Source organism: Emys orbicularis, chromosome 3 (genome assembly GCF_028017835.1).
Source record: "Emys orbicularis isolate rEmyOrb1 chromosome 3, rEmyOrb1.hap1, whole genome shotgun sequence".
Classification (NCBI taxonomy): domain Eukaryota; kingdom Metazoa; phylum Chordata; order Testudines; family Emydidae; genus Emys; species Emys orbicularis.
The window spans coordinates 130,144,061-130,159,587 of NC_088685.1; positions in this window are offsets into that span (position 1 = coordinate 130,144,061).

Below are 15,527 nucleotides of genomic sequence, written 5' to 3' on the forward strand. Positions count from 1 at the left end.
GAGGCTTCACATATACCAAAAGTGGTGCTTTACAGCCAACCGAGCATGGGAAGCTGCTCTAAAGGTTGACAAATCCTCATATACAAAGATACCCTGAAGGTCAAGCTCAAAGCATGCAAGATAGTTGTTAAAACCTGGGAACTCATTTTACTGGACAGACCCCGATGGAGAGGTATGTGCCATGAGGCTGTGTCCGCTTTTGAGGAGTGGCATGGGAGGTCTTTGCAGGAGAAGAGAGCACATTGTAAGGCCAATACCTTAAACCCGCCCCTCAACAATGACTACACTTGCAAGACCTGCAACTGTATTTGCAAATCCAGGGTTGGACTTGCTTCCCAGGTGAGAAGCCATAAAAACAAATAAACCAATAACTTAAGTCAATACTATCTGAACACCCCTCCATCGAAGCGACGGGAGAATCCATCATCCACAAGCGCCTACTTCTCTGACAAGTACTTTCACACTTTCTCCCAGGCCACCCATTATAACTGGGAAAAAAAAATCCCAGTTCAAGTCCATCAAGCCACCAAACTTGTCCCTCTTCAAAAATGCATGCAATAAACTACAACTTGATAACCGCTAGGCAGATGGCAAATTGTGATTATTGCTCTTGATTGGCTAAGAATTGTACACAGTTTATTATTTGTTACTCTGTCTGTCCCTCGTGCCCCAACCCCTTCTTCATCTCATCCACTTGTTATCTATAGTCTTTTAGACTGTACAATATATAGGGCTTGGAGTGTCATCTTCTATATATTTATAGAATTGCTAGCACAGAGGTTCAGACCTGGCTGATGCCTCTAGGAGCCATCACAATAAAAAGAATCCATAGGTATTTTCATGAGTTTACATATTTGAAAACTGATGCTCAAGCAGGCTATTGGACTTGTCTAGGGTGACATTGTGGTCTAGGGCATTAGACTGAGTCAGGATACCTGGGCTCATAATGCTAGCTTTTACTAGAGTTGATTGAATAATATTTGTCACCCAATGTACTGATATTACTATGGTTTTCAAATACATTATTCTACAATCCTCCCAAAAATTATTGTTCACCCAGCTCTAGTATTAACACTGTCTCACTGTGGAGTTCAAGCACTTCGGGGGAGGGATATCTCAGTGGTCTGAGCATTGGCCTATTAACCCTAAGGTTGTGAGCTCAATCCTTGAGGGGGCCATTTGGGGATTGGTCTTGCTTTGAGAAGGGGTTAGACTAGATGACCTCCTGAGGTCCCTTCCAACCCTGATAGTCTATGAAAAGCAAGAAATTTTGTACTACTCATGTAACAAACATGTTATTCTTATAAAGAAATGCATATTTCAATACAACACACTTAAATCTGACCCCAAATACACACTATTTCTTCACCAGTAATCTCAAAATATAACCACCGCCAAAATATAAAAAAAAATCCTCTTTGTGTGAAAAAAATCTAGACCTGGTTCTTCAAAGTTTTGCACTTTGCATGGCCATTTTTGCCTGCATAATGTGAGTGCAGAGTCAGTGTAAAATTCTACTATTCTGATTTAGTAGAGTTTTACCTCCTCTGTGCATGGAGGTAATGGCTACGGAAGGCACAAGACAACAAAGAATTGGGTTCTCTGTATGTACCTATTAATAATGCATTACCCAGACTCGCATGTAAATCCACATACATAAATAAGTTTACCATTAAGTAATGATATTCTGTGCTGTTTCTGTTGAACTCCATCTGTTTTCAAGAAATAGCATTGTTATCTACCAAAAATTATACCGTTCATTTATAAATATATTAACTTATAATATTTTCTATTTAACAGCATCCCTTGAAATATTTAGATACAACCTCCCCCCCAAAGATAAAAAAATACATTAATAAAATGCAACAATTTGTGTGTCAGAGTTAAGAGTGTTGTGTTGTGATGACGTGGATTTATTTATACTGGGTAAGAATGTGTTATTTATGATGTGGGCAATGTAATATTTGTTAACTATTCATTTCCTTGCTTTTGTGGGCTTGTGTTTGTAAAAGGTTTTGCATGTGAAGCTTAGGCCTGGTCTACACTAACCCCCAAATTCGAACTAAGGTACGCAACTTCAGCTACGTGAATAACGTAGCTGAAGTCGACATACCTTAGTTCGAACTTACCGCGGTTCAGACGCGGTTCACACGCGGCAGGCAGGCTCCCCGTCGACTCCGCGGTACTCCTCTCGCCGAGCTGGAGTACCGCAGTCGACGGCGAGCGCTTCCGGGATCGATTTATCGCGTCCAGACCAGACGCGATAAATCGAACCCGGAACTTCGATTGCCAGCTGTCGAACTACCGCGGTAGTGTAGACCTGGCCTTAGAGCTTTTTGATTTGGGAATTAAAAGATGCAATTTGTATTTTACCCAAATCAAATGTCTGTATCTGGATTCCTTTCACTGGAAGAGTCTTGTCAGTTTCTGAAATCCTGGCTCTCTCTCAGACTGTACCTGTAACTTCTCAGTGGCTGCAACTCTGGTTTCAGCTCCCTTCCACAGGCTAGACCTCAGATCCTTTGTTCTCTGCTGTCCCTCCCCTCTGGAAGTTGGAACCTGGATCTACTCTGGATTTCTCAATGATTGACGTTAGTACCTTTGTCTTGTCATCACAAGATAGTGACTCATCTCAGTGCTGCAGGACTCCATTCTCTTGATTTTTATATGACATGGATCTAGTGTGATATTGAACTAAACTAGTTTCAATCCTTGGTATTAGATTGTGGCTCAGCTGTAATCAGGAATGGTCCTGTAAGACTGGAAAAAGGAAAGAGATATTCAGAATGAAGAGGCTCAGTATTTCTAGGCTAGTTCTGAAGCCTCAATGAATTTTTGCACTATTCCCTTCTGCACCTTTAACTCCAGCCTGCAGGAGCCTAGCCTGGAGTGATGCTTATAAACATGCGTCTTGGTCTCTCCTAAACACTAATTTTATAGCTATAGAAAGGTATTGTTTTTAGCATGTTTTAAAGTATTATGAGAAAACCACAGATTCCTTCCTGCGTTAACAATATGCTGCTGTTTCATTCTTGTTATGCTAAAGAGTACCAACTGTTAGGGAAAAGCTGTTTTTGTTTCAAGCTGCTTTCAGTTAACAAGGTGGAACCATGCAATGGAATATTTAAGAGATTCCTGATAAATCTTTCCCATTGTGCCTCTTTCAGATAGAAGCCATGCAGACATTAATGGAGAGATTATAATCATGGCCAGACTTCCTATGGTCTCAGTCCATGAATATAACATTTCTTAAAACAAGTTTTATGCTTGTAAAAAGTGCTGGACTGTAACATAAGAACATAGCAATTGTCAGACTGGATCAAACCCAAGGTCTATCTACCCAGTAGCCTTTCTCTGATAGTGGGTAGCACTAGGTGTATTAAAGGAAGGTTTTAATAGATTCCAAGACTAGAAAGGACCATTGTGGTAATCTAGTCTGACTTCCTGTATAACACGGGCCATAGAACTTCCCCAAAATAATTTCTAGAGCAAATCTTTTAGAAACACATCCAATCTTGTTTTAAAAATTGCCTGTGATGGAGAATACATTATGACCATGGGTAAATTGTTTCAATGGTTAATTACCCTCACCATTAAAAATTTAATCCTTATTTCCAGTCTGAATTTGTCTAGCTTCAGCTGCCAGCCATTGGCTCTTGTTATACTTTCCTCTGCCAGATTGAAGAGCCCATTATCAAATATTTGTCCCCCATGTAGGCACTTACAGACTGTAATCAAGCCAATATATTAACATTCTTTTTGAATCAGTGACACCAGAACTGAACACAGTATTCCAGCAGCGGTCGCACCAGTGCCAAATGAAATAACCTATATATGCCTACGCAAGATTCCCTGGATTACGAATCCAAGGATCTCATTAGCTCTCTTAGCCACAGCATCACACCGGGAGGTTATATCCAGCTGATTATCCACCACAACCCCCAAATCTTTTTCAGAGTCACTGCTTCTGAGGATGGACTCCCCCTTTCACTAGAAACACACCTGCTCAGTGATGATTCCCCATTTCAATTATATGTTGAGACCTATCAGTTAGCCAGCTTTTAATCCATTTAATGTGTGCTAGGTTATTTTTATACTGTTCTAGATTTTTTTAAAATCAAAACGTCACGTGGTTGCAAGTCAAATACCTTACAGACGTCTAAGTGTATTACATCAACACTCCTACCTTTATCAACCAAACTTGTACTCTCACACACACAAAACCCCACATCAAGAAACCCTACTGCAGGCAGATGTGGGATAATCTGCCCCCCATGAAGGTCTTTTCCTAATTTCTAATAGCTAGAGATTGGTTTAAAGCCTGAAGCAGGAGGTTTTAGATTTCTTCCAAAATTTGTGACTGGGTTGGAAGCCTTGTGGAGAGGTGTGTATGTGTTTTGTTTTTTTTAAGGCACAGAACAGCTATTGCATAGGCATTGGGCTTTTCCTCACACAGCATTTCTTTAGAGGTGATCACTCCTGATACTACCAACAAGCAGTTTAGTTAGTTCTGTTTGTGAGGGTAGTTTTTTGCAGAGTGTATACCTGTGCCTCGTAGTCCAGTTTCCAATGGAATCATCTAATTTCACACAGGATATCAAACAATGTAAGATTAGATGATTTTTGGTTTCTACTGACCTGTGCTGGGTGTGAACAGGATACGTAGAAATAAAAGACTATTCTCTTACTGACCTCAACACATTCTGTAATAATTTTAACTGTTTTATTCACTGAAACTGTAATGCATGTCCATGCAGTAAGTGTTTTCCTAGGCTGTTGATCAGTTATTGCTGAAAATGCTTTGCACGAAGACCTCCATTCTACTCCCATATCAGGGCTGCTGCTGCCTGTGTAACTTTTACTGGCCACCCAGCTGCTCTCAAACTACGTAACATTCTGCTGGGTATAAAAGGCAAGCTTAGCGGCTGTGAAAGAATGTTATAAGCCACATTCACTGTAGCCTTTACAGAGGTTTCCCCCCTTCACACACTATTTTTTTTATTCCTGTTTACAAACGACTCTCGTCTTCCTTAGAATCGTTTAACAAAACTTTAGCATCCTGTTAAACTCATCAGTGCCAACTACCCGATTTTAAAAGCTCCTCCCTCTAAATCTTTTCCCCTGTATCTGAAAAGAGTCAGTTCAACAGTGCAAAATCCCCTTCCTTCCCAAGAAGCTTAGAAATAAATATAAACACAGAGGTGCAACAGTGCAGCCCATGGGCAGAGTGTATTCTGTGGGGTTCCAAAATGTGGACTGCAGTTGTCCTTTCCAAGTGACTGAAGACAAATCTGATGAAACTGCATCTTTTATTACTAGGGAACTCAAACAAGAACATGTACTCATTTTGTAGATGAAGATAGAAATACCAAGAAAATATGACTGCCTATATTTAATTTTGATTAAAAATGTTAAAGTTAGATACAATGTTGTTTCAGCACTTGGGCACCTGGCAAATTGGTTGCTCCACATGTATTACAGTAGAGTGGGAAAAGCACCATAGGTAAGGTTGCACCAGACTCAATTTTTTCATCCAAAATACTCATTTTCACAGATGTCTCCCTCCTTATTTTTTCAATAAAAAGCCTTTCCTATTGTTTTAATTTAATCAGATTTCCTTAAGAATGCGATTTTAGAAATGATATTTTGGTTTGTTGTGTTGCCAACTGCAAGCAGTCAGAAATCATGAGTCAGGCCTCAAAAACCATAAGACTTTAAAAGATAATAATAAAATGTGGGTTCTTTTTATTTGCCTTCTGGTTTTTGAGCTATTAGGTGATGAGTATGGTATAAAAACCTATGTAGAATAGATATTCAGGTTACATTTTCAAGTTTTTCTCCATAAGCAGGTGGGCACAAAATATAGTTTAAAAGAAAATGAAAGCTAATATTTTCAAATGATCACCCAGCTCCAGGAGCAGGGGCTTTAAGAAAAACATCTAGTTTCATGAATTGGCAACACTACATTGTTGGATATTATTAGCTATCTTGCCACCTCGTCAACAGGTACAATTTCATAAGGTCCTTGACATTTAGTCTTTTTAGAGGATGTTTCAAAATGTTGGGGTTTCCTTGATTAGTCAAGGCTATAAGGCTCCAAACTTGCAAATATTTACATACATTTGTACACCTCTGTGCTATCTGACCAGGATCAATGCCAACCCAGAGTCTATTTCAGGCCTTTGCCTCAGGGAACAATTTATTAAACAGAAACTTGGGCAAAATACCAACAAGGGCAACAGTTCCCAGAGGCTTTCCCCTCACTGCTCTTACCCAGTGTCCTGACTCAGGGATTCCTACTAATTCTCACTCCCCGGGAGTCTCACAAGAGAACACACACACACACATCCACCCCCTCTTCCAGGCTTTTATAAGGACAGGTGCTCTTCAGGGTTTTACCTGACCCCTAAACCAACAGCCTCAGCTGGGAGGCAGATGATCATGGGTGGTGGTAATGGAGGTTTGGGGAGCTAATGTTCTCTGCCACGGCCCTGGGGCCAGGCTGTAGTGGGGCTCAGGCCTCCTCTGGGTTGCTGGGGCTCAGGGCAGTGCAGATGGGTGGGCCGGGGCTTGGGGTGACTCAGGCGGGCAGGCTGGGGGCAGCTCAGGTGGGTGGGCTGGGGCTCTGGGTGGCTTGGCCAGGCCAGCTGGGGCTCCTCTGTCCACGGTGGGGGGCTCAGGGCTCCTCTGGCCCTGGTGGGTGGGAGTGGGGGGGAGGAGGGCAGAAGGGGAGGAGTGAGGGCAGGGCCTTGGGTGAAAGGGGTGGGGCAGGTAACTAGCCTCCCTGAACGGGGGTTCACGTGCCGCCCATGCAGCAGATAACTCACAAGGTGAAATGAGCCCATTTCCCTTTAAAGGGGCCAGTCACCCCGTAAACAGTACTTAACGTTAAAACAAGAGTAGCTCCAATGAAGCCAATGGGGCTATTCAGTCACATGCAAAATTAAGCACGTGTGTAAATGTTTGCAGGGCCTAAGAATACTAAGGGCGTGCACAAGTATATTCCATCCCACTATATGGAACATGAAAGACGAGATTTAAAAAATAAGTTAGAGCTCATTTGATAAGGCTGGGACTTCCAGTTGCTCTCAGGGTTTTAGTTGCCTTGCTGCCATTGAAGTCCAGTGAGTTTGATGCCTAATCCCCTAAAGTGTCTTTGAAAATCCCACCAAAAAATTTACTGAAAGACACAAACACACAGAAAAGAGTGGGGAGGAAGGGGGCAAATCACGCAGAACACTGAGCAACAGACAAATGTATTTTCATTGTCATTCTTTATGCTTAACTTATTGTTACAGTTTGATACAAGTTCTTGTTCATTCCACACAATCCTGCAGTCTTTGATCCCACCCTCACCCCAAACTCCTACTGACTAGTGTAGGAGTTTTGGATGCATAAGGACTATGATCAGGCCTATTGTAGCAATTGTTTGATTCTTTTAATGAAAGGATCATTATTTCTCATTACTATTATATGGACCTCAATTCAGAAAAACACCCCCATTCATGAAAGTACTTAAGCACAGGCACAAGATTGTCAAAAGCATCTAAGTGCTTTAGGCACATGTATCCTTGTGCTCCTAAATCACTTATGTGCTTTTGAAAATCACACAGACGCTTAAAATTAAGCATATGCTGAAGTCCCTTTGAAGTCAATAAGAATTAAGTGCTTTCCTGTATCAGGGCTGTGCTATCTTACTTAATATTACTATCATGTGTCTATTACCGAGTTGACAAAATCAATTTTACTTTGCAAGCATTACACAGTGTTTGAATTACTTAGTTATTGTACATTAGAACAACTGTTCATATATTTTATAATTTGCATATCGAAACTGTACCTGTCTTTTCTGGGAGAAGATTCAGATCGAATAACTGGTGGTGACTGAGAAAATTGGGATAAATACTCCAACCCATTGTTGGCGAAGATAATTTCTGCAAATGAGAGAGTGTATGAAATGTATTACAAAAAGCAAAACAAACAAATGTGGAACATTAAACTAAACATCACATGTTTTATGTCCTGAAGAGTACTCCTCATCCCTAACTGATGCCTAGGGCTCAGGCATCTTGCATTTTGCACTTGAAGTTACACATTTAATTGTGTGGTTCTACACCCTGATAACCCATTTGGCTGAAAGTTGGCAGCATCAAATACTTGTTCTGGCCCATTTAGTTCTATTGAGACCCAAAGGGATAGGAGCGTGACTAATCCATAATGCTTTGGCCAGTCTCTTCACCACTAGAGTCATAAAGCTGGATCCCTTTGTTGCTTGTTGGTTTTTGTGTTGATTTTAAGAAGTTAACCTAGCCTAGAGCACATCCTTCTTAAACAAAGAAAAGTCCGGTTTATATACCAAGGTTCTCAACATACTTTTCTTGGAGGTTAACAGCAGGTGGTTCGAAGGAGGGTTTATCACCTGGAGCAGTTATTTATTAATGAGAACCGGAAGACAATCGGTTGCAAAAACACAAATCTTATAAATGGAGCTAGGTGGGAAACAGTTTCCCATCCTGCAAAAATGTAGGTTTTTTGTTGTAGTTTCATAGCTGGATAAAACCAAGAGCTTTTGCAGTTCTTCACAAAAACCTAGAGTGGGGCCCTGACCCCCATGCAGAACATCCCAGGGGTTAGAGCACTCATTTGGAGTGTGGGAGAGCCAGATTCCACTCCCTGCTCTGCCTGATTCAGAGCAGCAGCTTGAAGCTGGGTCTCCCACATCTCAGGTGAGTGCTCTTACCACCAGGTGGGTATTGTCTCTCTCTTTGGCTTTGACCAATAATTTCCTCCTGCACATGAAAAACCTTCCCAGTGAAAGTTGTTTAGAAACTGATATGTTTCCACACAAAAAATTAATTTAGATGAAAAACCATTTTGTTGGAAAATTCCTAGCCAGCTCCGCTCAAACAGTTTTAAATACTTTCAGTTGGGGCCATTTGAATATACTAACAGTGGTTAGCTCTGGTGTCAAGAACCACCTTCTCTTCTGGAGATTAAATTAAAGGCTCTGAGGACTAGTCTCAGTCACATTAAAGAAAATAAAAAGATTCAAATACTCTTGTGAATAAAAGCACCACATCCAATTCATTATGTTTCTAATAATCAAGTTAATTCATTTTTGAGTATTCAGCCAAGTTCGTGAATCCCAAACATTCATGGATTTTAGCAGGAATAATTATTCTTCTGATTGTTTGTGCTGAGAGTGCATTATTAAGCAAGTCACCCATTGAAGGCTCTGATCGCTTGTATTAGGGAAATCTGTTACCAATGTAACATCTGGTGCCTGACTCAATTTAAGTCAACTGTGTGTTTCTTGTAATAGTTTTAAGTAGGTGACCAGACTCAGACTTTATAGAGAGCACTCATATCTCCCCCCAGCCTTCTTTTGGTTAAGCTAAACAAGCCAAGCTCTTTGAGTCTCCTCTCAGAAGGTAGGTTTTCCATTCTTAGGATTATCCTAGTAGCCCTTCTCTGCACCTTTTCCAGTTTGAATTGATCTTTCTTAAACACGGGAGACAAGAACTGCACACAGTATTCCAGATGAGGTCTCACCCATACCTTGTATAATGATACTAACACTTCCCTGTCTCCACTGGAAATAGCTTGCCTGATGCATTATAGGACTGCAGTAGCCTTTTTAACAGCCCCATCACATTGAAGGCTCATAGTCATCTTGTGATCAACCAATACATCCAGGTCTTTCTCCTCCTCTGTCCCTTCCAACTGATAAATCCCCAGCTTATAGCAACATTTTTTGTTGTTAGTCGCTAAATGCATGAGCTTGCACTTTGCACTGTTAAATTTCATCCCACTTTTATTACTCCAGTTTACAAGGTCATCCAGATCTTCTTGTAGGATATTCCGGTTCTCCTCTGTATTGGCAATACCTCCCAACTCTGTACCATCCTCTGCAAATTTTATTAGCGCACACTCACTTTTTGTGCCAAGGTCAGTAATAAAAATGTTAAATAAGATTGGTCCCAAGACTGATCCCTGAGGAACTCCACTAGTAACCTCCCTCCAGCCTGACAGTTCACCTGTTGGTATTGTGACGGGTTGGATCACAGAAACCCCCTTGGGAGCTGCCACCTAATGTGCAAAGACTACCCCTGCTTCTGTTTTCCCTGCCAGCTCAGGATTCCAGCACCCTGTCTTGCTGAGCCAGACACTCCAGTCTGCTCTAACAAAGACTCAGGGTCTGGATCGCTTGTCCCAAAGCTGCAAGTTTACCTGAAAACCAGCTCACAGGAGTGTGCTTGTCTTTAGCACTCAGATGCCCAACTCCCAATGGGGTCTAAACCCAGATAAATCCGTTTTACCCTGCATAAAGTTTATGCAGGGCAAACTCATAAATTGTTCGCCCTCTATAACACTGATAGAGAGATATGCACAGTTGTTTGCTCCCCCAGGTATTAATACATACTCTGAGTAAATTACTAAATAAAAAGTGATTTTATTAAATACAGACAGTAGGATTTAAGTGGTTCAAAGTAGTAACAGACAGAACAAAGTAAGTCACAAGCAAAATAAAATAAAATGCGCAAATCTATGCCTAATCAAACTAAATACAGATAATCTCACCCTCAGAGATGCTTCAGTAAGTTTTTCTCAGACTGGACACCTTCCAGGCCTGGGCACAATTCTTTCCCCTGGTACAGCTTTTGTTCCAGCTTAGGTGTTAGCTAGGGGATTCTCCATGATGGCTCCTCTCACTGTTCTCTTCCACCCCTTTATATATCTTTTGCATAAGGCGGGAACCCTTTGTCCCTCTGGGTTTCCACCCACCCCCACTGGAAAAGCACCAGGTTAAAGATGGATTCCAGTTCAGGTGACATGATCACATGTCACTGCAAGACTTCATTACTCACTTGCCAGCACACACATATACAGGGAGACTCACAGGTAAACAGCCATCTGCAGACAATGGGAGTCATCAAGATTCCAAACCATCATTAATGGCCCACACTTTACATAATTACAATAGGCCCTCAGAGTTACATTTTATATTTCTAGTTTTAGATACAAGAGTGGTACATTTCTACAAATAGGATGATCACACTCAGTAGCTTATGAGCTTTGTAATGATACCTTACAAGAGACCTTTTGCACAAAGCATATCCCATTTGCATTATAGTCACTTATTATCAAATTTTTTATAAAACTATCCCAGTTACATTATATTCACTTATTATCATGTTTTTATAAAACCATGTAGACTGCACAACGTCACACCCTCCTCCTGAACTTACTGCCAGAGACTTGGACACTGACCATGGCGGAGGCAGTATACCTAAAATTTGTTTTTGGGCTCCCCTACTGGGCAGACACTCCTGTGTCCCCCAAAAGGGAAAGAGACCCTGACCCAGCTGTAGGTTCACAGCTACCAGCTATGAGGGACCTTTCGCTGGCCAGCAAAATCCCCCCCCTTTCACTCAGGTTGGGTTTGCTTCCAGCTAGAGTCCTTGGGGTTTGTTCCCACCGCAGCAGTCACCAGGACCCCAACTTCCAGCTCCAGGATACATGTCTCTGTGCACCTCTTCCACTCCATTACAGCCAGGTCATGCTTCTGGGTCTTACTTGCTTTGTCTCTTAAGTCCAGGCTGGTGGGCAGCCTTTTCTTTTTCCAGGTCAGCCTTTTTCCAGGCAAATTGTACATCAATTTCCATTTGTTTTCCCTTGAGACCATCACTTGATGAGCTGGGATACCACAGAGAACACCCTCCTGCCAGAACAGGCACCCCTCCACTCCTGTCTTGCTAAATTAGACACTCCAGTCAGCTTCAGCACAGACAGAGGTTGGGCCACACCCATCTGCAGTTCACTGAAACTGAGATCACTCAGCTCAGGGGCTTCTTAGTTAACAGAGACATTCCCAGCACCCATTGTTCAGTCTTTCTGGGCAATTTGAAACTTGTGTAGTTTTAGCTTCTTCTGATCTTCCGTCTTACTTATTTTGCTTCCTTTTCTGTCCCTACTTCCCTTTCCCGAAATAAGCAAACAGAAAATAACAAACCAGTAACTACTTTGTCTGTTCTCCAGCCACCACACTTAAAACTCACTTAAAATCACTACCAGTATCTCAAAGCAATCAGCTGTGCACAGATCCTGCTCGACTACGCCACTGTGACGGGTTGGATCACAGAAACCCCCTTGGGAGCTGCCACCCAATGTGCAAAGACTACCCCTGCTTCTGTTTTCCCTGCCAGCTCAGGACTCCAGCACCCTGTTTTGCTGAGCCAGACACTCCAGTCTGCTCTAACAAAGACTCAGGGTCTGAATCACTTGTCCCAAAGCTGCAAGTTTACCTGAAACCAGCTCACAGGAGTGTGCTTGTCTTTAGCACTCAGATGCCCAACTCCCAATGGGGTCTAAACCCAGATAAATCCGTTTTACCCTGCATAAAGTTTATGCAGGGCAAACTCATAAATTGTTCGCCCTCTATAACACTGATAGAGAGATATGCACAGTTGTTTGCTCCCCCAGGTATTAATACATACTCTGAGTAAATTACTAAATAAAAAGTGATTTTATTAAATACAGACAGTAGGATTTAAGTGGTTCAAAGTAGTAACAGACAGAACAAAGTAAGTCACAAGCAAAATAAAATAAAATGCGCAAATCTATGCCTAATCAAACTAAATACAGATAATCTCACCCTCAGAGATGCTTCAGTAAGTTTTTCTCAGACTGGACACCTTCCAGGCCTGGGCACAATTCTTTCCCCTGGTACAGCTTTTGTTCCAGCTTAGGTGTTAGCTAGGGGATTCTCCATGATGGCTCCTCTCACTGTTCTCTTCCACCCCTTTATATATCTTTTGCATAAGGCGGGAACCCTTTGTCCCTCTGGGTTTCCACCCACCCCCACTGGAAAAGCACCAGGTTAAAGATGGATTCCAGTTCAGGTGACATGATCACATGTCACTGCAAGACTTCATTACTCACTTGCCAGCACACACATATACAGGGAGACTCACAGGTAAACAGCCATCTGCAGACAATGGGAGTCATCAAGATTCCAAACCATCATTAATGGCCCACACTTTACATAATTACAATAGGCCCTCAGAGTTACATTTTATATTTCTAGTTTTAGATACAAGAGTGGTACATTTCTACAAATAGGATGATCACACTCAGTAGATTATGAGCTTTGTAATGATACCTTACAAGAGACCTTTTGCACAAAGCATATCCCATTTGCATTATAGTCACTTATTATCAAATTTTTTATAAAACTATCCCAGTTACATTATATTCACTTATTATCATGTTTTTATAAAACCATGTAGACTGCACAACGTCACAGGTATGACCTGTTGTAGTCTCTTCTTTAACCAGTTCCCTACCCACCTTTCAATTCTCATATTAACCCCCATCTTTTCCAATTAACTAATAATTTCCCATGTGGAACTGTATCAAATGTCTTACTGAAATCCAGGTAGATTAGATCTACTTATTTCCTTTGTTTAAAAAATCAGTTATCTTCTAAAAGAAGGAGATCAGGTTCGTCTGGCACGATCTATCTTTTGTAAAACCATGTTGTATTTTATCCCAATTACCATTTACCACTGTGTCCATAACTACTTTTTTTTTCAGAATTTGTTCCAACACCTTGCATGCAAGTGGAGTCAAACTAACAGGCCTGTAGCTGCCTGGATCACTTTCCCCCCTCTTTCTTAAAAATAGGAACTATATTAGCAAATCTTTAGTCATATGGTATGACTTCTGAGTTTAAAGATTCATTAAAAATCCCTGCCATTGCGCTTCCAATGTCATGTGCCAGTTCTTTTAATATTCTTGGATGGATATTTTTCTAGGCCCCTAGTATAGTCCCATTAAGATGTTTGAGTTTGACTTCCACCCTGGATGTGGTAACTTCAACTTTTCATATGTTCATTGCAATTAGCCACCCTGCCACTACCCCTAAGCTCTTCATTAGCCTCATTAAAAAGAGAGGCAAAGTATTTGTTTAGGTGTTGGGCCATGCCTAGATAATCTTTAATCTCCACCCCATTTTCAGTGCTTAGCAGTCCCACTTCTTCTTTCCTTTTACTATTAGTTTTAATTCCCTTTGCAAGGTCCAACTCTGCTTGGCTTTTGGCAGTTCTCACTTTATACCTCATTTTTTGACCTCCAGGAGGTAGCTTTCCTTGCTGAGCCATCCCCTCTTCCATTCCATGTAGGCTTTCTGCTTTCTCTTAATCACCTGTTTAAGATGCTTGCTCATTCAGTTTGGTCTGCATAACTTCCCTACAGTTTTTCCCCTTGCTTGGGATGCAGGCTCCAGATGGCTTCTGAAACTTTGACTTAACAGTAATTCCAAGCCTCCTCCAAGTTCAGATCCTTGAATTCTTTGGTCTAGTCTACTTCCCAAACTAATTCCCTTAATTTATTAAAGCTATCTTTTTTAAAATCAAGGACCTTTATTGTAGATCTATTTTTGTTTATCCTTCCATTTAGTTTAAACTGAATTAGCTCACGATCACTCGAACTAAGGTTGTCCTCTACAAACAGTTCTTCTATGAGGTCCTCACTATTCACCAATACCAAATCTAAAATGGCATCACCTCTTGTTGGTTCAGCAACTATTTGGTGAAGAAATCGGTCAGCTTTCACATCCAGGAAAATCTTGGCCCTATTGTTATTAGTAGCACTTGTCCTTCAATGTATATCTGGGAAGTTAAAGTCTCCCATGATCACACAATTCCCAGTAGTATTTATTTCAGTAAAAACATTAAAGAGCTCTCTATCCATATCCAAATCAGATCCTGGTGGTCTGTAACACACCCCAAGCAGTATCCCCGAGGAACCTCTGGTAGCTTTCTTCCCCAAAGTGATTTTGGTCCAAATAGACTCTGTCTTATCTATTCAATCACTTCTAATTTCTTTGCGGTCTACCTCATCATTAATACACAATGCTTACCACCTTTGCCTTTATTTCTATCTTTCCTAAACAGCACATACCCTTCAATACCTGTACTCCAGTGACGATTACTATTCCATTATGTTTCTGTTACCCCTATAATATCTGTTTTCACTTCCCGCACCAGTAGTTCTAATTCCTCCGTTTTGATACCCAGGCTCCTTGCATTGGTGTACAAACATCTGAACTGTTGCTGCTTGTCTTCACCCACATTCCTCACCTGATTGGGTACAGTCATTCTCCTGCCAGAGTTGCATATCTGGTAGTGCCGATACCAGTGAAGCTAATAATCTTTCCTCTTAATGTCCATTCTACTACTCATTGCTGTTCCATTCTCCATTGCTCTATCCTTTCTTACTTGATTTTTCTCCCTCTCAATGTGAAAATCGGAGGTGGAAAATACATGAGCATCTCCCAACATTCTCCCCCGAGTTCCTAGTTTAAAGCTCTTTTAATGAGTTGTGCCAACCTCCATCCCAGAAGTTTATTTCCCTCCCTACTCAGGTGGAATCAATCCCAAGAGAACAGTCCTCTGTTGATGAATGCCTCCCAGCGGTCAGACATCCCAAAGCCCTCCTTATAGCAACACTGCCTGAGCCATCTG